Consider the following 26,553-nt stretch of genomic DNA (forward strand, 5'->3'; position numbering starts at 1 on the left):
TAGTAATAAGATATTTAATACGCAAGTTGGATCTGCTTCTAAGAGCGTAGGCTTAACACCAGCGTGCGGAGTTACGGCTGCTGACCGCTCATCGCGTTTGTGTTTGTTTACATCATGTTCATTCTTATGATGGATGACGTATAAAATATGAGTGAGGCCGTCCTCCGTTTCAGTGCAGCCAACAGCAAGATAGAACTGTCGCGGTGTTATAGTCACACTTTAGGAACCAGATCGTAACTGGGACTAACAACCTCATTAAGTTGAAGCTCCACGTCGGAAGTGCAACGCCTGGTTGAGGATCGAAGCATATGACATATACGTGAAGCTATAAATGGGGAAGAAGATCCACAGATAATAACTGCCGTTACTCTGTTTATGATACTATGCAGACTCGCGAGTTAATGCAACCCGTTCTGAGCTCTTTGCATACACAAAGTTGAAGCTGCGAGCCAGTTGGTGTTGTTGTGTGGAACGGCAAGGTACCAGCAGTTGAGCGTCGTCCGCCCTGGCCAAATGCTCGACAGGTTGCCCGTTGAGGTTGCCGTTATGATACTTAGGTTGGTAAGATAGTACTGCACGCAGCTCTAATAAACATTATTAGCTGAAAATTTTGTTCTGTATCAACGTGTTCATTTGTATATCTTGGTGCACGTCTTCACGAGACAAACTCGTTCTTAAAAGCACTCATGTACGTACATTAGTCACCGTTTCCCTGTAAAAATTAGGAGCAGGGGTGTCTTCAAAATACAGACTGAACAACAGTAGGGCGAGGACAAATTATACGTTTATTAAAAGATAAGGCATCTCAAATAACAGGAAGAGATACTGACACTGTAAATCGGTTGTTTTGAGTTTTGGCCTTCTAGCGGCCATGTAAAATAACCAAATGAGTTCATTTCTATCTTTTCTCCACTTTGTTGTTTTGATTTCCAATAACTTATAACTCTTCCCTACTTCTCTCCAATTCTGCGACACAGATTTCTTACCACGTAAACTTTACAGATTTCTTAAAGTAGTTCCGTTGTTTGTCTTCTAGTGTACCTAGTTGTACCATGCCGGTTTTCATATCTAGAACCGAATTTTTACTCGCTAAACAAACTGAAAATTTGTCTGATTCTACTATCCATTCTCACTAAATGGCCAAAGAAACTAACGCGCCTGTCTCTTGATTTAGACGTCTTTTAATGAATTTAATTCATGTAGAGTTCTTCCCTTGTGTGTGAAATTTTTTTCCCAGTTTCATACTGGCCCCCAAGCTATTAGTTAAAATATCTCTTTACCGGAAGTTCTTCATTCAGTTATGCGGAGAAGCTCTATAGAATTACTCAGGTGATGAAGTTATTTCGAAAGCGATACAGCTCACTCCGAAATTATACCGAGATTAGATATTAGAATTAACGGAAAGAAGTTTATGATAATCTGAAACTGTTATACAATAGTGCAGACAAACCGGTGAGCGCTTTGCTCTCCTGAAATACACATCGTACTGCTTCAGTACTTTGAGGCTCCCGGAATGCTATGGGGTATAAGCGCATCATTCTCACAGCTCTTGTCGAAGAGATTAGGAACCAGTTTCTGTGTACGCTATAGTAGACTTGAGCTGCCGTCATGTCAAGTGGTGATACATGTCAGATGTTCTAAACATAGTCTTCTGAGGTGCTCGGTGTCTTGTGCTGAATGTTGCTAAGACTGTCTCTTCTAGATGTCGTTCAGCTCAAGAGGTAACGACTTCCCTGTTAACGCCCCTACATACGCACCACCGTTGAACCTGCTTTGTCGGGATGTCGCTCGGTTCGTACCACCCGACAGCCGACACGCTCTCCACCCCACTCCACCAAACAAATTGTGTTGTCTCTAGCGCTGAGGTGCAAACCATCCGACAAAAGTTTGTCTGTACTCACTGACTCTTCAGAAATTTTAAACACTGCAGCTGTTTATGGGACACGCCGTTCGAGGAGTAGATGCAAGAAACGAGGAATTTTTTATTTTTTAATGAATCTGTAATGGTTTCGTGTGGCACAGAGAGAGATTAAAAGTCCGTCGACGTTTCGTATTTCTATATTTGTTTTATTTCCGATACTTGTCGAGAATGTAATGTAAAAACCGAATTATCGACACTCAATGGACGTTAATTCATGTACTATACTTACTTCATTGCTGTGTAAGTCCTCTGCCATAATGAGAAAAGTGTGCGACAGTTCTTAACAGATGCCAAATGCTTCATTTCTTATGTATCTGTTGCTGACATGAACGCCTTTTATGTTTATTTTGCTTTTCATGACGTATTTCCTCAGTCAGTTATAAATCACGTTGCAGGTTTCAGGAATCATTTTAGTTAATAACTCTGGGGATACAAAAACACTGAATCGGAGACCCTCTTAACTTGTCAGTGACTGAAAATCGTAATGCAACAGTCTCTCACCTCGCAGCTTACAGTCTCTCATGAATGCAGTATTTTTTTGTTAAGAATGGTTTGATAATGTGCAGCAACTCCGAAACGCATGCATGATTCATTCATTCTTACATAACGACGAACATTGTCGGCTCGCAGCTGCTAAAGTACATGAACGTGGGTCAATTTCTTTTCTTGCATTAACCACTTCCTTATCAACAGCTTCCTCTCGCCTTTGTTTGACTTTCGCATCTCGAGAGCAGCCAAGATAAACCCTTGTTTTTGACCGAGCGAGGTGGCGCAGTGATTAGCACACTGGACTCGCATTCGGGAGGATGATGGTTCAATCCCGTCTCCGGCCATCCTGATTTAGGTTTTCCGTGATTTCCCTAAATCGCTTCAGGCAAATGCCGGGATGGTTCCTTTGAAAGGGCACGGCCGATTTCTTTCCCCATCCTTCCCTCACCCGAGCTTGCGCTCCGTCTCTAATGACCTCGTTGTCGACGGGACGTTAAACACTAATCTCCTCCTCCTCCTCCTCCTTGTTTTTGCTTCCATATAAAACAATGCGGGATATAGCGCAACAGGAACACAGTGAACTTAAGATAAGCAAAACCGACGGCGCTGTAACCGCTGAGTGCAGTCGGTCGGAACGTGTGTGGGCTGCTTCGAAATTGATCGGTCGGTCGACAAATCAGTGCAAGTGTAGGGGCCTTAACTAGGATGTCAACACCGCGATCATGTGGAAATGAACGAAAAACATGCATCGAATATTTGTAAAAACAGCGGGATTATTCAGTCGATTTCATGTGTGAGGAATGGGCACGTTGAATGACAGACGAAAGGCAGCTTGGGACGGCCCGGCAACGTTTTAGAAAGACACTTTCTAGACTTACATTCAGTGACGTCTTACTGCATTGAAAACATGGCACATTGACTTTTCTATTAAACGTTATCCTGATATTTCTGACAATGAAACATATTAACGTCTATTTCCATGGACTTCGATAGTGGAAATCAGCTTACAATCTAGCGCATCGAAAACAGCTCTTTAGGTCTTAAGAGACTGTCGATCAAGGTTTTTGGAGGTATTGCTCTGGTATAAATTGGAAGTACTGCCCGATTAGATTTAGAACTGCGGCCGCATAAGTAACTGAGACACGATGCAAGTTCTGGGGTCTTCTGGCCGCGTGGCAAAAGTAAACTTTTAGGATATGTCCAACACGAGTCAACCACAATCCTAGTATCGAGCTAGAAGTTAACTATACCACGGAAGCATATGTTGAAATTCATGAGCTGTTGCAGTGGCACACGTTTAACAACTTCTCCTCGGAGAGCTTCTGTAATATATTTGTTTGACTAATTTGTTACGGTCATGGCAGTTTAAACAGGGACGCTGCGCTGACAACAGCGTTAGATAAGAGAAACTATTCCAAATGGCTCTGAGCACTATGGGACTCAACTGCTGTGGTCATTAGTCCCCTAGAACTTAGAACTACTTAAACCTAACTAACCTAAGGACATCACAAACATCCATGCCCGAGGCAGGATTCGAACCTGCGACCGTAGCAGTCGCACGGTTCCGGACAGCGCGCCTAGAACCGCGAGACCACCGCGGCCGGCACTTCAGCTTATTTTCCCCTAAATTATCACCATTGCCAGGGCTCTCGGAAATAGGAATAGCACCGCAGCGTTGGACGTCATGGGGAAGTCTTGTACGACAGATGATCTTAAAGATCTTATAATTACATTTTCCCCGAGGCATTACGTCCAACGCTTGGGTGCTATTCACACAATCTTCTTGGTCATTTTTCTTTACCGAGCGAGGTGGCGCAGTGGTTAGGACACTGGACTCGTACTCAGGACGACGACGTTTCAAACCCGCGTCCGGCCGTCCTGATTTAGGTTTTCCGTGATTTTCCTAAATCGCTTCAGGCAAATGCCGAGAAGGTTCCTTTGAAAGGGCACGGCCGACTTACTTCCCAGTCCTTGTCTAATCCGATGGGACCGATGACCTCGCTGTTTGGTCCCCTCCCCCGAATCAACCAACCAACTAGCCATCCATTTTTCTTAGACTGCAGTTACCGGCAAAACATGCGGCGGGCACACCATCTGAAAATCAGCTCCCAGTACATACCACTCTTTGTGCCGCTGGATTGGTAAATTAATCTTTGCAGCCCAATGGTCTGTGATCGAAGAAACTTTTTGCTACACCTCACTCAGTAATTTCTTTTTCTGAAGATAACGCAAAATGGTGCTACATTTCATCAGTAACTATATTGGCTGCGAATGCTAAATTAAGTAGCTGATTACTTTCGATCGAAACTGGTGAATTAGCCACACGTTTTGGTTTTCTATCTTAGAACATGACATTTCGTAAAAAGGTTAAATAGTCACAGTTCACCGAAGTTGGCAACTATCCGTACACTGACTTGGACCGTCGTGGATTAATTCATTTAAACTTTCTTCATCATAGCCGATTGGTCTTTCTCAATGCAACGAATCATTTACGTCAAAACTCCTTGACACAATAACTCTTTTTCTGACGTGATTAGTACGATGGTATCCATCCCTTCATCAACAGTCCCTCATTCGTAGTTGAAAATTAGTGACCCATCACACGATCTTACTAATAGTACCTCTCTCAATGTTTCCCGGTCTTCTGCATCTGAGTAGCTGGTCCCACGTTTGGTGTTTTTTCTCTCATCTGCTCCATCCTTCGCCTCGGTGGTCTTCCCTACAATATTTTCCATTCACCTGTGCCTTAGATGATCATTTTTCCAACTTATCGTCGAGCTGTCTTCGAATTACACAACCAAGGAACTGCAGGATTCACTGGAAACAAATACTGGATAACCTCTTCTCCATCCAGAGTTCTTGAAGAATTGATTTGTTCATCCGTTCGTACATCCGTGGTATTCTCAGCAACTTTCCTTATGTCCACATTTCAAAAACCATTCTTTTGCGATCGCCCTCAGTTATTGTCCAGGTTTCAGCGCCATAAAGGAAAACTGGAAACACTAGAGATTTCAGCACTCTGTTTAGAGTGCCTGGTTAAGGCTCGGTCTTTCCAAATCACTGTCAACTGCATCCCTACCACGAACCACCCTTTCTCTGAACAACTGAGTCCAGGTAGATGAACTGATCTCCATTTATTTATTCGTGTCAAAAGTGTTGCTTACAAAATAGACAAAAAGAAAAACATACTAAATATAAAAAATTCATACAAACGACATACACTGTGAGGCAATTAGAACCATATGACAGTAGTTACACTATAGAAACAGACTAGCTGTTACACGCTGCTTCGCTCGCATTCCAGTAGTTTTGCTATGATGAGTAACCGTGAGCGAGTAAACTAGAAGTAATCTCGCGAGACGTCGATATATGTTGGTGTAGAAGCGAATGCATAAAAAATGTAAGAGTATGCAGTGCCGGTTTGTAGAAACATAGTGAATGTGCTTCCATTATTTTGCTGTACCTTGAATCTGAAAGTAAGCATTATATTTTGTAATTATATTTTTAAAAAATGCCTCGATGCGTTACATTCATGTTGAAGTACATATTTTAGGGGTTACTCTGGTTCACATAGCACTGGGTGCAAGAATTTGCTACCAGATCAACGCATACCAACCATTTCTCCCTTCCATATCAATGCATTACGGTGCCTACATTTCTGATCCTTCCCCCAGTGATAATGACTAATTTGTGATTAACATAGTTAATGAATGGTAATCAAATACTCTTCCTAAAAGCGTCCTTCGTTCCACATGTAAAGATACAATACTCTGTCTATGGTACAGCCTTTAAATGATTTCGTTGTGAGTCTTCAAGCGTCTTGGAAGCTGTAAGAGACGTGTGACGCTCAGCGCCCAAAATGCGATGTGTTTGTGACTGTTCTAATGTCTCCGTAGCTCTAAAGACCGCTTGACGTTCTGCATCAAAGTTCTGGCAGACATGAGATTGCTCTGAGGTTTGCTTGATTAAATTTCACAGCTAAATCATACTTAAGTTTGCGAGGCTTATAGTACATCTACATCTACGCGACGCTATTCATAATAAAGTTCCTGGCAGAGGGTTCAATGAACCACATTCAAGCTGTCTCTCTACCGTTCTCTTCTCGAACGGCGCGAAGGAAAAACGAGCACTTAAATTTTTCTGTGCGAGCTCTAATTTCTGGTTTTTCTTATTTTATCGTGATGTAGATGAATGCCAACGGAATGTTTCCGCAATCGGAGGAGAAAACTGGTGATAGAAATTTCATGAGAGGAGCCCGTCGCAACGAAAAACGCCTTTGTTTTAATGATTGCCACTCCAATTGAAGTATCATGTCTGTGGCACTCTCTCCTATTTCGCGATAATACAAAACGAGCTGGCCTTCTTTGTACTTTTTCGATGTCATCCGTCAGCCCCACACCGCACAGCGATATTCCAGAATAGGACGGACAAGCGTGGTGTAGGCAGTCTCTTTAGTAGAGCTGTTGTATCTTCTAAGTGTTCTGCCAATGAATCGCAGTCTTTGGTTTGCTCTACCCACAACATTATCTATATGATCGTTCCAATTTAGGTTATTTGTGATTGTAATCCCTATTATTTAGTTGAATTTGCTGCTTTCAGATTTGTGTGACTTACCGCGTAATCGAAATTTAGCCTATTTCTTTTAGTACTCATGTCAATAACTTCACACTTTTCTTCATTCCGAATCAATTACCACTTTCGCACAGTACAGATATCTTATCTAAATCATTTTGCAATTCGTTTTGGTCATTTTATGACTTTACAAGACGGTAAATGACAGCGTCATCTGCAAACAATCTAAGGCGGCTACTCAGATTGTCTCCTATGTCGCTTAAAGAGATCAGGAACAGTAGAGGGCCTATAACACTTCCTTGAGGAACGCCGGATATTACTACTGTTTTACTCGATGACTTTCCGTCCATTACTACGAACTGTAACCTTTCTGGCAGGAAATCACCAATCCAGTCGCACAACTGAGACGATATTTCATACGCACGCAGTTTTGTTAGAAGACTCTTGTCAGGAACGGTGTCGAAAGCCTTCTGGAAATCTAAAAATATGGAATCAATTTGACGTCCCCAGTCGATAGAAGTCATTACTTCATGAGTATAAAGAGCTAGTTGTGTTTCTCAAGAACGATATTTTCTGAATCCGTGCTGACTGTGTGTCAATAAATAGTTTTCTTCGAGGTACTTTATAATGTTCGAATACAGTACATGTTCCAAAACCCTACTGAAAATCGGCGTTAGTGATACAGGCCTGTAATTCAGCGGATTACTCCTACTTCCCTTTTCGGGTATTAGTGTGACTTGAGTAATTTTCCAGTCTTTAGGTAAGGATCGTTCTGTGAGCGAGATATTGTGTATAATTGCTAAATATGGAGCTATTGTATCAGCATACCCTGAAATGAACCTGACTGGTATACAATCTGGACTGGAGACCTTGCCTTTATTAAGTTATTTAAGCTGCTGTGCTGCACCGAAGATATCTACTTCTATGTTTCTCATCTTGATAGTTGTCCTTGATTGGAATTCAGGAATATTTACTTTGCCTTCTTTGGTGAAAGAGTTTCGGAAAATCGTGTTTAATAACTCTGCTTTAGTGGCACTGTCATCAGTAACTTCACCGTTGTTATCGTGCATTGAAGGTATTGTCTTGCTACTGGTGTGCTTTATGTATGACCAGAATCTCTGTTTTTTGCCAGATGTAGAGACAGAATTTCGTTGTGGAAATTATTAAAAGCATCTCGCATTGAAGTACGCGCTATATTTCGAACTTCTGCAAAACTCTGCCAATCTTGGGGATTTTGCGTTCTTTTAAATTTGGCATGTTTTTTTTCTTCGCCGATTCTGCAACACCGTTCTTTGTACCTTGGGGAATCAGTACCATCACTTAATTTATGTGGTATACATCTCAATTACCATCGATACTCTCTCTTTGAAATCATTCCACATCTTTTCTACGCTCAGTTGGTCAGATCGGAAGGAGTGAAGACTCTCTCTTCGAAAGGCATTAAGAGCATTTTTATCGGCTTTTTTAAATGGATACACTTTGCGTTTGTGTTTGATGGTTATAAGTGTTATGATATTCAGCCTAGCAGCAACTGCCTTGTGATTGCTAATCCCTGTATTCGTCACAACACTCACTATTTTTCCAGGATTGTTTGTTGCTTTCGCAACCATTGGCGCTTCGAGTCGGCTCATGAACTAATTGTTCAAAATAATTTTCTGAGGAAGCATTCTGTACAATATCGGATGACGTTTTATGCCTGCCGCCGGCTTTGAACGTACAATTTTTCCAGCATATCGAGGGTAGATTGAAGTCACCACCGACTACAAACGTGTGAGTGGGGTACTTATTTTAAATGACTCAAGTTTTGTTTTGGACTGTTCAGCAACTATATCTTCTGAGATGGGCGGTCGGTAAAACGATCCAATTACTAGTTTAGTCCGATTGTCGAGTATAACCGCTACCCATATTTCGCAGGAACTATCTACTTCAATTTCACTACAAGGCAAACACTTCTGACAGCAATAAATACTCCACCACCAACTGTATTTAATCTATCCTTCCTGAAAACTGTTGGATCGTTTGAAAGAATTTCGGCTGAACTTATTTCCGGCTATAGCCAGCTTTCTATACCTATAACCATTTCAGCTTCAGTGCTTTCTATTAGGGGTTGGAGCTCTGGTTCTTTCCCATAGTTTCCAATACTGTTCCCGGGCTTACCATCCGATTTTACTATTGAATCTGTTGCATCTCCAGCAAAACTCTCCATCTATGCCAGATAGTATAGGAAATTAGTATCATAAATCACGCATACAATAACATTGAATTTGTACTGTCACGGAATAATCTATGGACACACTGAGTCCCCATCCATCGCGCCAGTGTCGTCTGCATGCCCCTCATGTATACCATGTTTCAAAATGTTAATAATACTCAAAGATATACAGATTCCTACATCAGGGTTCAAACTATCTCCATACCACATATCATTGGAATCGGTTCAGAGGTAGTCGTGAAAACGTAACGGAATAACTTTTCGCAATTGATAATACTGATATTAGTATGGAAGTATGGATTAAACACGCAGAGAATTGAATTAGCATTGTGATGATTGCGGTTAATCAATTGCGGTTATGTAGAATATATCAACCAAAAAAGCATTTACACAAATAAAATATAGTTAAAAAGTGAAAGCTTTTTCAAAGAGTACATATTTTTCCTTAAGTTGCGTATCATTCTTCAAATTATATATATGTATGTATGTATGTATATATGTATGGTTTAGTCGTGATAACGTATACATTTTTCTACCCACCATACTTCTTAGTCTGTTGAGGGACTTCCCAGTTTTCCATTTAAGATTTTCTTCATATTTTGATAGTACATCAATAGCTGGCAGTGACTGACCTCAGTCAGTTATCATGATCATGATCATGATCTTGGTCTTTCTCTTGTTTACAATGCAAGTTTCTAGCTTTCTCTCTAGCTGTATCCAGTAGTTTCTTCATTTCCACTAGGGATTCTGCGCACAGTGGGAGGTCATCAACAAATCTTAATTACTGATTCTTCGTCCTCCAATTCGGATTTCACCAGTCGAGTCATGAAGACTTTTTGTCATAATATATTCTCCACACATTTTAAATACAGCCGGCGATAGAAATGCGCAAAATATAATTCCTTTACATGGTTAAAAAGGACTTGAAACAGTTTTATCTAGTCTATTCCTTACTATCAGAGTAGAGATTTCTGATAAGGGCGATAAGATGAGCTCCTGCTCATATCCGCTCGTACATTCCACAGTTCTTTTCATCGAACATGATCGAAATACTTACCATAATCCAAGCAGCAAAGAGCTAATGGGTTACTGAATTCCCTATATTTTTCAGTTAGCTGTCTGACACTAAGCATCTGCTCTCGTGTTCCTTTATTAGGCACAAAGCCAGCTTGCTCTGGTGGTAGGTTCTCAGCAGTTTATTGATGACGTTTAGAAGAATTTTGCTGGAATTTGAAATTAATGAAATGGTTCTGTAGCTTCCTTTCTTGTGAAACGCAATCATTGCCGCCATGTTCCAGTCCCCTATCCATGTTCTGTTATTCCATATACTGTTACATATTTCGTGAATTATATTGAAACCGAAGTCACCAGAGATTTGATCATTTCAGCAGTAATAAGATCAGATCCATGTACTTTCATATTTTTCAATTTAACTATAGTTTTCGGACTTCTTGTTTTACGATCTTAGGTTCCTTCTCTGCTGGAATGTTTAAACGACCAAGATTTCCATTTTAATCAACTTGTTACAGTATAGTCTCCACCGCTCAGCAGCTAGTCCTATGTTGGTTAGAGGTTTCCCATCTTCGTCTTTTATAACCAATGTTCTCGGTATGAAGGATATTCGTAGTTTCTTTATTTCATTGAACATGTGTAACGTGGTTACTTACTCAAGGATTGAGAACAACTGTGTAAGGTGAATGAGATGTTTAATGTTGAAATTTTTAGCAGAAAAATACACGCTTTTACACAGTTTTCAATTTGACAACATGACAGTTGTCATGATAACGCATCTCGCCAAAATCAAAAAGTGAAACAATCCTATACACAACAGTATTAAATATTAACACTCAGAAATAATATTAATCCTAAACACAACAATATTAGAGTTTAATTAAAAGTTTCTTTACAAAAGTGTTCCTACACATACATTATGATGTTGGTCAGTTCTACGAAAATCGTCAGATTCCGGATCAAAGTTTGGTACTATTTAGGATGACAGTCAAGTCTATGATGGATGGTTAGTAATGTGACAAATTGAGCGAAATATTACCGAAGGCCGCTCGAGTTTACAGTGGACGCAAGCTGGTGAACCAACAAAGTTTACGCCTCTGGACGTGGTATTTACCTTAAGCTGCGATGAGCTGCCGTCTGCTAGGCCATTCTCTTCCGCTGAAATTCCCATAAAACTATTAAATCTTTTGCTGAACTTTCCAGCGGAAACTTTCCGTATGTTTTTCGTTATGCGAGAAAACATGTACTTGGCCCGTCTTTGTAGGTGGCGATACACACACGCGTGGGTGGAGCAGCATGCATATTATAGCGCCCTCTCAGTTCTCGCAAGAACAGTTAACTTATTGGCTCGTTCGTTTCTCCACAGTTCGAGCTAGACTTTGCTACGGCCAATTTCTAGCTGGATTTCAGCCGCTGTGAACGCAGTGTTCAAATAAATTTCTTCTCTGCGTCATACAGAGTGTTAAGCGCTCCGTTCTGCACTTTACGCCAGTTCAGAGAAGAGTCCACGAAAATTTCTGTCTTGTCTTGCTCATGGTCGAACTGCCTCCCCATCATTGGGTTCATTCATTCTTCACATCACGGCCTTTTACAGCCAATAGAAGTATTCCTCTTATTTTGTGGAAACACACTCTACCGATTGCAATGTCACTTCCATTAAACTGCATTGAAACTTTAGTATTTTTCTCCTTCCTAGCGCGTTTCCGCCAATCAGACGTTTTGTTCCCATTCTAGACGTCTAAAGTACATAGACCTTCATGTGTGTTGTGTTTGGTGGACACGTGATTGGAATACATCACTGGTTTTGTTCGTTTCCCTTTGGAATTTCGAAACGCAGTTTTTTAAAGCTTTTTCTCTGTGCCTCTGCAGATGTGCCACTACACGCGTTTCTCCCACCTGAATCACCTGGTTTGGGTCGCTGACTTTCCTCCTGCCATCCCTTAAAGTGGTTTCCATGGTAACCTGCACTGCGTGCCTTCGCTTCAGCCCTGGTCCCTCTGGATTTCAAACTAAAACGACTCGCACTGCTTGTACCACCTTCCACTCAGACATGCATTATATAGGAACGGTGTGTTAACTACCATTGATTGTCATCCCTTTTTGCATTACATACTGACAGGCAAATTTGCTCATAACCACCAAATTGTTAGGTGTCATATTCATCTTCTCATTGCGATGTGTAAAACTCTCATTCTTTACTTTCTTGGCTATCTTTGATTACTTTCTTGGCTATCTTTGATTACTTTCTTGGCTATCTTTGATTACTTTCTTGGCTATCTTTGATTACTTTCTTGGCTATCTTTGATTACTTTCTTGGCTATCTTTGATTACTTTCTTGGCTATCTTTGATTACTTTCTTGGCTATCTTTGATTACTTTCTTGGCTATCTTTGATTACTTTCTTGGCTATCTTTGATTACTTTCTTGGCTATCTTTGATTACTTTCTTGGCTATCTTTGATTGCTTTCTTGGCTATCTTTGATTACTTTCTTGGCTGTTTTAACTAATATCTCCTTCAGAAAATTCAATTTCTCTGCAGAGGTCATATTATGTGACTGATCGATCGAAATTGTTTCTTACACTCGGTCCCTAAAGTCGCTTCAGTTACAGTTTCATTCTTAGTTCAAGCTCTAAAAGCTGATGGTAAGAAGCATAGTTGGCACCAACTCAATCAAAGAATAATCTGCCTGCATATGGAATTTTCCAACTGCTGAGGTCCAGGTGTAATGTCTTTGTGGATGGCGGTGAAAGCAGGTGATGGTAATAACAAACTTATTTTACTGACCTATCATTTCTTTTGTCTAAACAAAGACATCCAATCAAGAGTCCCACTTCCCTAGCTTAGCATTAAAATCTTCTTGCTCTACAGTAACTTCATTTTCAGGTATTGCTATGGGCAGCTGGAAAGAGACTCATAAGTTTCTTAACTCTTCACCATCAGCTGTTGAAGTTGGTACATATGTCTGTATCACATTAAACTTGCAAGGTCTAGTATTGAATTTCACTAGTATTATGCAGTCGCTGACACACTTATATTCAATCATTCTGTCTCTTGTGTACTATCAAGGCAACCTCATTGACGAAGTTACCTGTTCTATTGGAAATATATACTGTATTGCCGTAAGATGTTTTGAAGTGCCCAGTAATCCCAATATCCTGATTTTAGTTCTCTGGTAGCACCCCCCCCCCCCCCGCCAAAAAAATCTGTAATTTTCCAATTCGGCATAATCCTCCTACACTGTCACACTCTTGTGTGTAGTCCTTTGGATGTTCATAGCTTTGCTTGCATCTTTGTCATTGTCCCGTACCTTCCCTTTCCTTCTCCCCCCCCCCCCTCCCTCTGTAAATCTGGGTCTGGGAGTCAGAATAGGTCCGAGGTACTCACGCCTGTAAGAGGCGACTAAAAGGAATCTCACACGTTTCGGCCTTTGTGATGGTCCCCTGTGAGGTTTGACCTCCATTTTACCAAATCTTTCCGAAGAGCAAGCCAACTAGGGAAGGGTGGCATACATGGTGCATCATGACCATCGTGCACACTAAGACCTTCTGCATTCTTAATAATCGTTGCTTTGCAGTTCGGCTCTATCTCCATCTCTTGGGTGAAGACACCTTCCTAGGAGCGTTTTCCTCCATCCACTATGAGTGTCGTTTTCTGCGCCGACGATGACCATGGACGTTGTTGCACCTGATAGCCATCGTGGTAGCCAGTCCATTGTGGTGGGCTGCCATGCACCCTGTTGGTTGTAGCCCCCATGACTACACAGAGATTGCTCTGCTGACGCCTGCCCTGTTAACTCCCCACGTTTGCCAAGGAGTAGATGCCAGTCACCCTGGGGCATACGGACACCCAGCAATGGCCATCCTGCTAAGTGGCCTTCGCTGAGGCTGGGTGGCGCCAATGGGGAGAGCCCCTGGTTGGAGTGGGTGGCATCAGGGAGGATGACACTCGCTGAAGTGTGCTACATCATCTCTTGCTTCTCGCCCAATGTCAGCACTCTCTAAGTGGTCGAGGTCTAACTACAATGCAAATAAGTATGAGCCTAAATCGTTCCCTTCTCTGGCCACACCATGGGAGGAACGCCTGGCTAAAGACAGCAAATCTTATTCACCCCAGTACCTTGTATGGACAAGACCTGATGGGCATTCTTCATGTCGACGAAGCATCAGTTTTTTTGTGCCCCCCAGGGGGTCCACAACTCTTTTGTGGACACGTGCGTAGCGAGCACGGGACCCCGAGCTAATGTGGCCCTCCTTCCCTTCTGGGCTGCATACCTTCCCTTTCCGCATCCTCCCCCGTCCCACATCTTCGCCCCCCCCCCCCTCACCTCTGGCTCTTTACTTCCCTTTCTCCCCCTCTGGGAGTATGGTTTGTGCCTACGTCCGGAGATGGACGCTCGAAACTGCTCCAAATTCCTTGCTTTCTACACTTGCAAGTCTTCGTCCTTCCTCTGTCCTTCTTTTCCTTCCCTCTTCTCTTTGCCCTTTTCTCCGCTGCGGCGTTTGAGACCCCTCTTCTTTCCTTTCCCTTTCTCTTTTTTCCTCCCTGTGCGTGTCTGAAGGCCGACCCACGCACTTCCATGCGTAGCCGGTGACGGTGTAACGCGTAATTCCCCGCCCCGGGTAGACAGGTAGGACACGTACGTACCCCCTGGTAACGGCCAGGCCCAGGGAGGGGTGATTACCCGAGCTGATACCTTCCGAAAGTGCCGATTGGTCCCTCCGTCCGTTTGTCGGGAGGTGTGACCTGAGGTGTGAACAATCACCTAAAGTGGGAGTGCCCTCAGTGAGGGCCCCCACAAGGGAGGAGCGCGCCATCGGAGACGATGGTAATCATGGGGGATTCTTCCGCAATGGTTTCCTCACCTTCCACTATGTCTGCTCACAAACGTAAGTTCACTGAGTCTCGGCCACAGACAGTTCTTCCATCGTTGCCACAGTTCCTTGTTGTTTCTCGGTCTGACGAAGGTCACGACTTCTCCACGGTCAACCCTTTCATTATTCAGAAAGGTGTCGACGCAATTGCAGGTCCTGTAAAGTCTTGTTCCAGATTACGGAATGGCACCCCGTTGATAGAAACAAACAGTGCCCTCCAGGCACAAAAATTGCTGCGTACTTCTCTGCTCCACACCTTCCCTGTCCGGGTGGAACCGCACCGTACCTTAAATTCCTCGCGTGGAGTCGTTTATACACGCTCCCTCGATGGATTGTCTGACGAAGAAATTCAGCACTACCTGTCTGACCAGGGCGTAACAGGTGTTCATAGGGTTATGAAAAGGGTTGACACGAACATCATTCCAACCCGCACTGTCTTCTTGACATTTGACAAAGTTCAAATCCCATCGAAAATCAAAGCAGGCTATGAGATAATTTCCGTTCGCCCTTACGTCCCAAACCCTACGCGTTGCTATCGATGTCAGCGGTTCAATCACACCAGCCAGTCCTGTTCCAATCCGGCCAAATGTGTTACGTGTGGCAAGGATGCCCATGAGGGTGCTTGTCCACCTCCATCCCCTCGCTGCATCAACTGTATGGGTGCCCGCGCTGCTTCCTCTCGAGATTGCCCCGTTTTTAAGGACGAAAAGCTCATCCAGGAAATAAGAGTGAAGGAAAAGGTGTCGACATTTGCTGCTCGAAAATTATTCGCCAGTCGACAGCCCACCGTGCCTCAGACAGGAAAATACAGCACTGTCCTTGCTTCTCCTCGGCCAACAAAGGAGGTGGCCACGCAGACTTGCGACCTCACCTTTAGTGCCACGGTCGTCAGATCGGCCAGCGCAAAGATCGCCCGTTCAACCTCACCACTTTCGCCTGCCCACTCTCTGGCTCACCCTTCGTCGGGTTCTGCTAAATCTCGAGCACAAAAGTCAGACACCAAGTCTTCGAAAAAAGAGCATACTCGTGAAGAGTTTTTACGTACGGCAACTTCACAACCATCGGTTCCTCCTTCATCTAAACATCATACTTCCAAGAAGGCTACAAAGAAACCCAGTTCCTCTCCTTCTCCGCCAAGGCGTGTCCCATCTACAGCACCACCTGGCGGTAATCACCCTCGGCCGTCTTCTGTGTCGCCGAGGCGCACTGCTGGTGGCCGATCAACCGGCCGATCGCTGGTGGCAGGAGCTGCTCCTGACCAACCTATGGATCAGGATCTTCTGCCTTTGGCTGAATGCCATTCCATGCTGTCGGTCGCAAGCTCTGAGCAGTCGTTGAGTTGACAGCACCCTTGGTCACATTCCTCCAATTTATGTTCACCCTATGTCCATTATCCACTGGAATATCCGCTGCATTCGAGCCAATCGGGATGAATTGTCGATCCTCTTACGATCCTACTCGCCGGTCATCTTCTGTCTTCAGGAAACAAAGCTGCGTCCCCATGACCGCTTTGTTCTCCCTCATTTTCAGTCCGTCCGATATGACCTCCCCTCTGTTGAAGGCACTCCAGCCCATGCAGGACATGATTCTTCTCCATGATACTCTCCATTATCACCCAATCCCCTTAAACAGTTCCTTCCAAGTTGTCGCCGTCCGTCTTTCCCTTTCTGGATACACGTTCTCTCTTTGTACTGTATACATTCCATCGTCCACACCAATGGCACGAGCTGATCTCTTTCATCTTCTTGGTCAGCTTCCACCCCCCTATTTGCTGGTTGGGGACTTCAATGCCCACCACCCGCTTTGGGGATCTCCACATCCTTGTCCACGTGGCTCCCTATTGCTAGAAGTCTTCCACCAAGCGGATCTAGTTTGCCTCAACACTGGGGTCCCCACATTTTTGTCTGCCTCCACGACAAATTTATCTCATTTGGACCTTGCGGTTGGTACTGTTCCGCTAGCTCGGCGCTTCGAATGGTTCGCCCTTGATGATACACACTCGAGTGACCACTTTCCATGTGTCCTTAGACTGCAGCCTCAACTGCCATATATGCGACCGCGACGCTGGAAGTTTGCCCAAGCCGATTGGACACTTTTTTCTTCTCTAGCGACATTCGATGACCGTCGCTTTCCCGGCGTCGACGATGAGGTCACACATATTACCGACGTTATTCTTACAGCTGCGGAACGTTCAATACCACGCACCTCCGAATTGCCCCGGCGCCCCCCAGTTCCTTGGTGGAACGAGGCATGCCGTGACGCAATACGTGAGCGGCGACGTGCTCTTCGCATTTTCCGTCACCATCCTACTTTGGCCAACTGTATCCGCTATAAGCAGCTCCGTGCGCGATGCCGTCGCGTCATCCGCGATAGCAAGAAGGCAAGCTGGAAATTCTTTATTAGCTCATTTAACACCTCCACTCCCTCCTCGGAAGTTTGGAGTCGGCTTCGACGGTTCTCAGGCGCGCCTAGTTTCTCCCCTGTCTCTGGGCTCACTGTCGCGCATGATACCTTAGTGGACCCCGTCGCGATTTCTAACTCATTTGGTCAGCACTTTGCTGAGATTTCGAGCTCTTCAAATTACCCGCCAGCGTTTCTCCCGAAGAAACGTGCAGCGGAAGTGCGACATCTTGCTTTCTCCTCTCAAAATCACGAAAGCTACAATACTGTTTTCTTCATGCGGGAACTCCAACATGCCCTCTCTTCTTCTCGCTCCTCTGCCCCAGGACCGGATGGTATCCATGTCCAAATGTTGCTGCACTTATCAACCCATAATCTGCGTTACCTCCTTCGCCTTTATAATCGAATTTGGACCGACAGTACTTTTCCCAGATGGTGGCGGGAAGCTATCGTCGTTCCCGTTCCGAAAACTGGAAAGGACAAACATCTCCCATCTAGCTATCGCCCCATTTCTCTCACGAGTAGTGTCTGTAAGGTTTTGGAGCGTATGGTGAATTACCGTTTAGCTTGGTGGCTGGAATCCAGCAGTCTTTTAACACGTGCCCAATGCGGATTCCGAAAGCAACGTTCTGCAGTTGACCATCTTGTTGCTCTCTCCACTTATATCATGAACAATTTTCTCCGGAAGCGCCAAACGGTAGCCATATTTTTTGATCTGGAGAGAGCATACGATACCTGTTGGAGGACAGGCATCCTCCGCACACTGTTCTCTTGGGGCTTTCGAGGTCGGCTGCCCCTTTTTCTTCGCGAATTTATGGCAGAGCGCACATTTAGGGTGCGGGTGAACACTACTCTCTCCCGTACTTTCTCCCAAGAAAACGGGGTACCCCAGGGCTCCGTGCTGAGTGTTGTACTGTTTGCCATCGCCATAAATCCAATTATGGATTGTCTCCTTCCTGATGTCTCGGGCTCCCTCTTTGTGGACGATTTTGCGATCTACTACAGCTCTCAACGGACAAGCCTTCTTGAACGACGTCTTCAAGGATGTCTCGATCGCCTCCACTCTTGGAGCATCGAAACCGGCTTCCGTTTTTCTCCCAGTAAGACCGTTTGTGTTAATTTTTGGCGACGCAAGGTGTTTCTTCCACCCTCCTTACATCTAGGACCTGTCAACCTTCCATTTTCAGACGTCGCTAAATTCTTGGGTCTTATGTTTGACAGAAAACTGTGCTGGTCCTCCCACGTTTCCTATCTTTCGGCTCGCTGTCTGCGATCCCTTAACACCCTCCGTGTCCTGAATGGTACCTCCTGGGGAGCGGACAGAGTGGTCCTTCTCCGCCTCTATCGCGCCTTAGTGCGCTTGAAATTGGACTATGGAAGCATAGTCTACTCCTCTGCTCGGCCGTCTATTCTTCGGCGTCTTGACTCTATCCACCACCGTGGATTACGTTTAGTGTCTGGAGCTTTTTACACCAGCCCTGTGGAAAGCCTTTATGCTGAGACTGCTGAACCTCCGCTGTCCAATCGGCGAGCAGTCCTTCTCAGTCGTTATGCTAGCCATCTGTCTTCCATGCCTGCTAATCCAGCCCATGACCTTTTTTTCGACGCCTCCTTTGATGTAGGATATGCAGGCCGCCCCCTCCTCCCTACTACCACCGGGAGTCCGCTTCCGTCAACTGCTCCATTCTCTTTCCTTCCGCTTTCCTAAAACCTTTGATAACTTGGGGTACAGCACCGCCTTGGCTCCGTCCCAGGATCTGCCTGCTCCGTGACTTTTGTCGATTTCCCTAGGATGGTACCCCTTCACTTGTTTATCGTCTGGCATTTGCTGCTCTATGTGCACAAATGACGGACGCCACATTTATTTACACCGACGGCTCGAAAACATCGTTAGGTGTAGGGAGTGCCTATATTGTTGGCGACACCCCAAATCACTTTCGGCTTCCCGACCAGTGTTCGGTTTATACTGCGGAGCTTTACGCTGTTCTCCAGGCTGTCCACTACATCCGCCGCCATCAGCGGATACAGTACGTTATCTGCTCAGATTCTCTCAGCTCTCTCCTCAGTCTCCAAGCTCTTTATCCTGTGCACCCTCTGGTCCACCGGATTCAGGACTGTCTGCGCTTGCTCCACCTGGGGGGCGTCTCGGTGGCGTTCCTCTGGCTCCCGGGACACGTTGGTATCTGTGGAAATGAGGCGGCCGATATTGCAGCTAAGGCTGCAGTCTCTCTTCCTCGGCCAGCTATTCAATCGATTCCCTTCGCCGATCTACGGAGCGTTCTATGTCGACGTGTTGTTCATTTATGGCACACGCATTGGTCGACACTTACCCATAATAAATTGCGGGACATAAAAGCTCTTCCTTGTGCTTGGACCTCTTCCTCCCTAACGCGTCGTCGGGAGGAGGTAATTTTAACTAGACTCCGGATAGGGCACTGTCTTTTTAGCCATAGACATCTTTTAAGCGGCGATCCTCCCCCACTCTGTCCCCACTGCTCTCAGCTGTGGACGGTAAGACACCTTTTAATTGAGTGCCCCTATTTTAATCCGTTACGCTCCCGTCTACAGCTGACGCCTGATCCATCGTCGATTTTAGCAGATGACACGCTCTCAGCCGACCGCGTTCTCAAGTTTATTAGTGCCAGTGAAATGACGTCAGTCATTTGAAGCGTTTTTTGGGGACAACCAACCCCTTTCTGTAGTGGATTTTTAAGCCTTCCTTCTGCTTTTAGTTTCTCCAGTTTTATGACTTTCGTTCCCATTGCTGCTGGTTTTCAATTTCGGTTTTATACTGTTTCCTAAGTCACGGACGGGGCGCTAATGACCATAGAAGTTTTGCGCCCTAAAACCAAAACAAACAAAAAAAAAGTTTTTAGTGGAGCATTTCCAGGACAAGTTTGGAGAGGTAGAGCGATTGTCCAAAATGCGCTCTGTGTCAGTCTTGATAAAAACAGCATCCTCTGCCCAGTAACGGGCACTAGTCACCTGTGACCAGCTGGGGGACGTTTGTGTTTACATCACACCCCATAAGAGCTTAAATATAGTCCAGGGTATTATATTTCACAGGGATCTTCTTTTGCAGTCTGATTACGAAATGCTCGCCAACTTAGAGAGACGAGGTGTTCATTTTGTCCAGCACGTCCACAGGGGTCCAAAGGATAATCAGGTAGCCGCCAGTGCCTTCATCTTGACTATCGATGCTGATACATTACCCAAGAAGATCAAGGTGATGGTATACCGGTGTGAAGTTAAGCCATACTTCCCTCCCCTGATGTGGTGATTAAAGTGCTGGAAGTTCAGGCATATGTCGTCCCTCTGTACTACCAGTGTCATGTGTCACGACTGTGGACGTCTATCACATCCCAATACTTCATATGCGCCACCTTCCATCCATGTCAACAGTGGACTGCAGTGTTCTCCAGAAGGAACGGAAAATAGTGGAATAAAATACCCTGGATTGACTGACTTACACTAAGACTAAGAGGAAATTTGAACACCTACATCCTGTACCTATGGCAACTTCTTACGCCGCCTCTACGAGAACAGTTTAGCCCCATCCATTCTGCCAATTCTAGTCGGTTCTCAGAGCCATAATACTACACCAGCTGCCTTGATGGTGGAGGGCACTTCCCTCCCTGTTGCTCCCGAACCCCCTACCTCAGGAGCACTGCCACCCCAACCATCAGGGACGTAAGTCCTCACTTCTCAGCCAGAGAAGCATAAGTCTTCTTAGGCCACTCTCATTAGGAAGGGGTCTGTTGGGTCCTTCCCCTCCCACGTTTCTACTAATGGGAAAGATGACAACCACCAGTGGTTAAAGTGCCCTAAAGCAGCTGGTCGTAGGACTTCATGCTCATTCTCAGTCCTGGAGACTGATTCAGTGAAGTCCTCCCAGCCAGGGAAACCCAAGGAACAATGTGAGAAATCTAAAAAGAATACCCCCAAGAACAAGGAACTTGCAGTGGCACCCTCACCACCACTACCTACAAGCTCTGCATCTGAGAATGAGGGGGAGACTCAGACATCTGCTGAGGACCTAGATCTCGCTGGACCCACTGACACAATGCCTATAGACTGCTCAGGAACTAAGTCGGTGGCAGCAGGTGAGCTTGAGGCATAAACTGCCTCCTTGATCGTTCATACCTTCCCAGCCACACGATCACGTCATCCTCCTGTGAAATTGCCTGGCTGAGCTACAGCAACTGTTAAGCTTTACACCTGCTTACTGCATTGCCCGCCAGGAAACATGGTTCCCAGCAATGCGGACCCCTGGCCTCCATAGTTATAGTGGACATTACAAGAACCGTAGAGACTATAATTGCGTGCCAGGTGGAGTTTACGCATATGTCCTGGACTCAGTATGTAGTGAATCTGTGACTCTTCACACCCCTCTTGAAACTGTGGCTGTCAGGATAGGGACGATGCAGGAAATAACTGTCCGCAATTTATATCTTCCTCCAGATGGTGCAGTACCCCTGAATGTCTTAGCTGCTCTGATTAATTAACTCCCTAAACCTTTCCTACTTTTGGGGGATTTTAACGCCCATAACCCTTTGTGGGGTGGCACAATGCTTACTGGCCAAGGCAGAGATGTCGAAATTTTACTCAGTTCGACCTCTGCATCTTAAATACTGCGACCCCCACGCAATTCTGTGTGGCTCGAGATAGATACTCGGCCATTGATTCATCAATTTGCAGCTGAGGACTTCTCCCATATATCCACTGGAGAGCACATGACCTGTGGGGTAGTGACCACTTCCCCATCTTCTGTCATGCCCATGGACACCGGCCCAGATGGGCTTTAAAGAAGGTGGACTGGGAAACTGTCACCTCTGAAGTCACTGTTGACTCTCTGCCACATGGTAACATCGATGTAATGGTTGAGCAGGTGACTACTACAATCGTTTCTGTGGCAGAAAATACGATCCCTCGCTCTTTAGGGCGCCCCCGACGAAAGACAGTCCCTTGGTGGTCACCGAAAGTAGCTGAGGCAATTACAGAGCGTTGGCGTGCTCTCCAGTCTTCTATAAAGCATCTGATAGCCTTTAAGTTTCTCTGTGCTCTTGTGCACCAGCTTATGAAACGACGGAAACAGAAGTGTTGGGAGAGATACGTGTTGACCATTGGGTGCTATACGTCACCTTCCCAAGTCTGGACGAAATCAGACGTGTTTTTGGTTACCAGACCCCCAACAGGTATCCCTGGCGTTACCATCAATGGTTACCATCAATGGCGTGCTATGTACCGACGCAAACGCGATTGCCGAGAACTTTGCTGAGCACCATGCTCGAACCTCTGCATCGAAGAAATATCCCCCAGCCTTTTGCACCCTCAAACTGCGCATGGAAAGGAAAGCCCTCTCATTCACTACAAGCCACAGTGAACCCTATAACGCCCCATTTATGGAGTGGGAGCTCCTCTGCTCAATTGCACATTGCCCCAACACAGCTCCTTGGCCGGATCGGACCCACAGTCAGATGATTAAACATATCTCATCTGATTATAAGCGCCATCTCCTCGTCATCTTCAACCGGATCTGGTGCGATGGCGTCTTTGCATCGCAATGGGGGGAGAGCACCATCGTACCGGTGCTCAAACCCAGTAAAAACCAGCTTGATGTGGCTAACTATCGGCCCATCAGCCTCACCAACATTCTTTGTAAGCTGATGGAATGTATGGTATCTGCGGTTGGGTTGGGTCCTGGAGTCATGTGGCCTACCAGCTCCATGTCAGGGCAGCTTCCTCCAGGGGCGCTCTGCCACTGATAATCTTGTGTCCCTCAAGTCTGCCATCCGAACAGCCTTTCCAGACGCCAGCACATTTTGTCGTCTTTTTTTGATCCACGCAAAGCATATGACACCACCTGGCGACATCATATCCTTGCCATATTATACAGGTAGGGTCTACGAGGCCCGCTCCCATTTTTTATCCAAACCTTCCTCTCGCTCCGTTCTTTCCATGTCCAAGTTGGTGCCTCCCATAGTTGCCTCCACATCCAGGAGAATGGGGCTGGAAAGGCTCTTTATTAAGTGTCTCTATTTTGAATAGCCATTACCGGTCTAGTAGCAGCTGTCGGGCTGTCCGTATCACCTCTGTATGCAGACGACTTCTGCATTTCATACTGCTCCTCCAGTACTGGTGTTGCTGAGTGGCACTTACAGGGAGCCATCTACAAGTTGCAATCATGGGCTCTAGCACATGACTTCCAGTTTCCACCCGCAAAATTGTTTGTCATGCTAATCTGTCAGTGTCGTACCATTCTTCTGGAACCAGAACTTTACCTTAATGACGATCCACTCAATGTGGTGGAGACATACAGATTCTTAGGACTAGTTTTCGCCTCCTGATTGACTTGGCTTCCTCACCTTCATCAGCTTAAGTGCAATTGCTGGGAGCACGTCAATGCCCTACGCTGCCTGAGCAACACTACCTGAGCTGCAGATCGTTCTAAACTGCTGCAGCTCTACAGAGCCCTTGTTCAATCCCACCTTGACTATGGGAGTCTGATTTATGGTTCAGCGACGCCGGCAGTAATGTGTTTACTAGACACAATGCAACACTGTGGGCCGGCCGCGGTGGCCGTGCGGTTCTGGCGCTGCAGTCCGGAACCGCGGGAATGCTACGGTCGCAGGTTCGAATCCTGCCTCGGGCATGGGTGTGTGTGATGTCCTTAGGTTAGTTAGGTTAAAGTAGTTCTAAGTTCTAGGGGACTTATGACCTAAGATGTTGAGTCCCATAGTGCTCAGAGCCATTTGAACCATTTTTTGCAACACTGTGGAGTTAGACTGGCAATAGGAACCTTTAGGAAGAGTTCAGTGTCCAGCGTTCTGATGGAGGCCAGAGTCCCTCCATTGAAGGTTAGGCATGCACAACTGCTCGCCTGTTACGCTGCACATATTCGTAGTTCTCCTGAGCATCCGAATTACATTTCGTTTTTCCAACCACAGCAGTTCATCTCCCGCATCGGCAGCCCAGGTGAGGGTTTACGATTTCAGTTTGCATCCGATCCCTTCTGTCTAAACTTGAGTCCTTCCCTTTACCACCTCTACTTGATGCCCACTCACGTACACCTCCATGGTGTAAATCTAGGCTGAAGCTTCGTTTGGACCTAAGGACTCCGTTAATCCCGCTGCTCTCCGGTGTCACTTTGTCTCGATTCTTGACATGTTCTGAGGCTCTGAAATGGTTTACATGGACGGCTCGAAGGCTGATGGTCATGTTGGTTTCGCCTACGTTCACAGAGGCCATAATCAACAGCATTCCTTGCCTTATGGCTGCAGTGTACACTGCAGAGCTGGTGGCCATATCTTCTGCTGTTCAGTACATCCGTTCATGATCTGGCGAGTCGTTTCTTCTCTGTACTGACTCCCTGAGCAGCTTGTAAGCTGTCGACCAGTGCTACTACCCTCGCTATCCTTTGGTAGTGACCTTCAGGAGTCCATTTATGCCCTGGAACGGTCCAGTCGTTCCGTGGTGTTTATGTGGACCCTAGGACATGTTGGAATCCCAGGCAACGAACTTGCTGACAGGCTGGCCAAACTGCCTGTGCAGAAACAGTTTCTGGATATGGGAGTCTTTGAAAGTGACCTGCGTTCTGTCTTCTGCCACAAGGTTTTTCGGCTTTTGGAGACGGAATGACATAGTCTCTGTATGCACAACAAACTTTGTGCCATTAAGGAGACTATGAATGTGTGGAAGTCCTCTATGTGGGCCTCTCGCTGAGAGTCTGTGGTTCTCTGCTGGCCATACTTGGGTGACTCACGGCTATCTTCTGCTCCGTGAAGACCCCCCCCCCCCCTCTTTCAGTGTCAGCGTGGCGCCCTATTAACAGTGGCCCACATTCTATTGTGTTGTCCTGCTTTGTCTGTCCTGCGAGACAATCCTCAGTTATCGGAGTTGTTGCCATCCATTTTAGTAGACAACGCCACATCAGCTGATTTGGTTTTGCGTTTTCTCTGTGAGAGTGGGTTTTATAATTCCATATAAGTATTAGCGCTTGTCCTTTGTCTCTGTGGCCTCCACACCAGTGCTTTTAGACTGGAGGTATTAATGTGTCGCAAGTGGCTGGCTTATCCTATTTATTCCCATGATCAACCAGCCATGGACGTCTGCTCTCTTGTTTAATTCCTTCTACCTGTTTCTTGCGTCTCTTTGTGGTTTTCTTGTCTTAGTGTTTGTTCTCCTTTTGTCGTTCTTGTGATTTTTCTTTGTTCGCCATTTTGTGTTGTATACCTCGCTTGTTTTGTTCTCACACTTGTATACCTGTTTTCTTCGGAAGCAGGGAGCGGTGACCTAGCAGTTTGGTCCCTCACCCTTTTTTAAACAAACAAACAAACGAACCAACCTCTGGAGATCCGACCGGGTTACTGTTTAAATCTCAAGACAACTTAACAGCAGACAAATCCATGATGGGTTTTCTTGGGACAAAATACTCGGGTGGTTTCTCGTTACCTTACCCTGTCGGTTGGAAATATCAATTGAAATATAAAGGACTGTGTAGAAGCGGTTAGGATCAGGGTAAGGTCATGGTTCATCCTGGATAACGAGGTAGGGCAAACAAAGAGCTCGCATAGACAGCGTCGCTAAATCCCTGAAATAGGAGTATCCTTCACTGGGATTGTGAAGGAGTTCATATCCACTACCTAATCTCATCCCTTAAGCACCATAAATCTTTAGAGTTGCCTGTGTTGTATTCAACCCTTTATTAAATAGAACACTCTGTAGCAACTGTTAGACTTCCCACTTGGTACTAGTTTTTCCGACGCTTAAACACCACTCACAAACTTGAAATATACCAAATTCAATAGAAACTTGAACAATGCTACAACCTCAAATGAAAAATGTTCTTAACAATTAGCGCTGAAACAAAAGCTTCACGAACCTAAGCAGCAATCTAATTTTTTATCTAGTAAATTTTAACTACGTTGATGTTTGACTGTCTTCCTCACATTTTACGTTTCATGAACGATATTCACACTGTTGTCTTTAATGAATGGTATTCACTCGATATGTCGACGATATTTTGCACAGAAATTGGTATAACAACAATAAGTAATTTTATACTTGTCAAAGGAAGT

The sequence above is a fragment of the Schistocerca nitens genome, chromosome 1 (assembly GCF_023898315.1).
Source record: "Schistocerca nitens isolate TAMUIC-IGC-003100 chromosome 1, iqSchNite1.1, whole genome shotgun sequence".
Taxonomy (NCBI): domain Eukaryota; kingdom Metazoa; phylum Arthropoda; class Insecta; order Orthoptera; family Acrididae; genus Schistocerca; species Schistocerca nitens.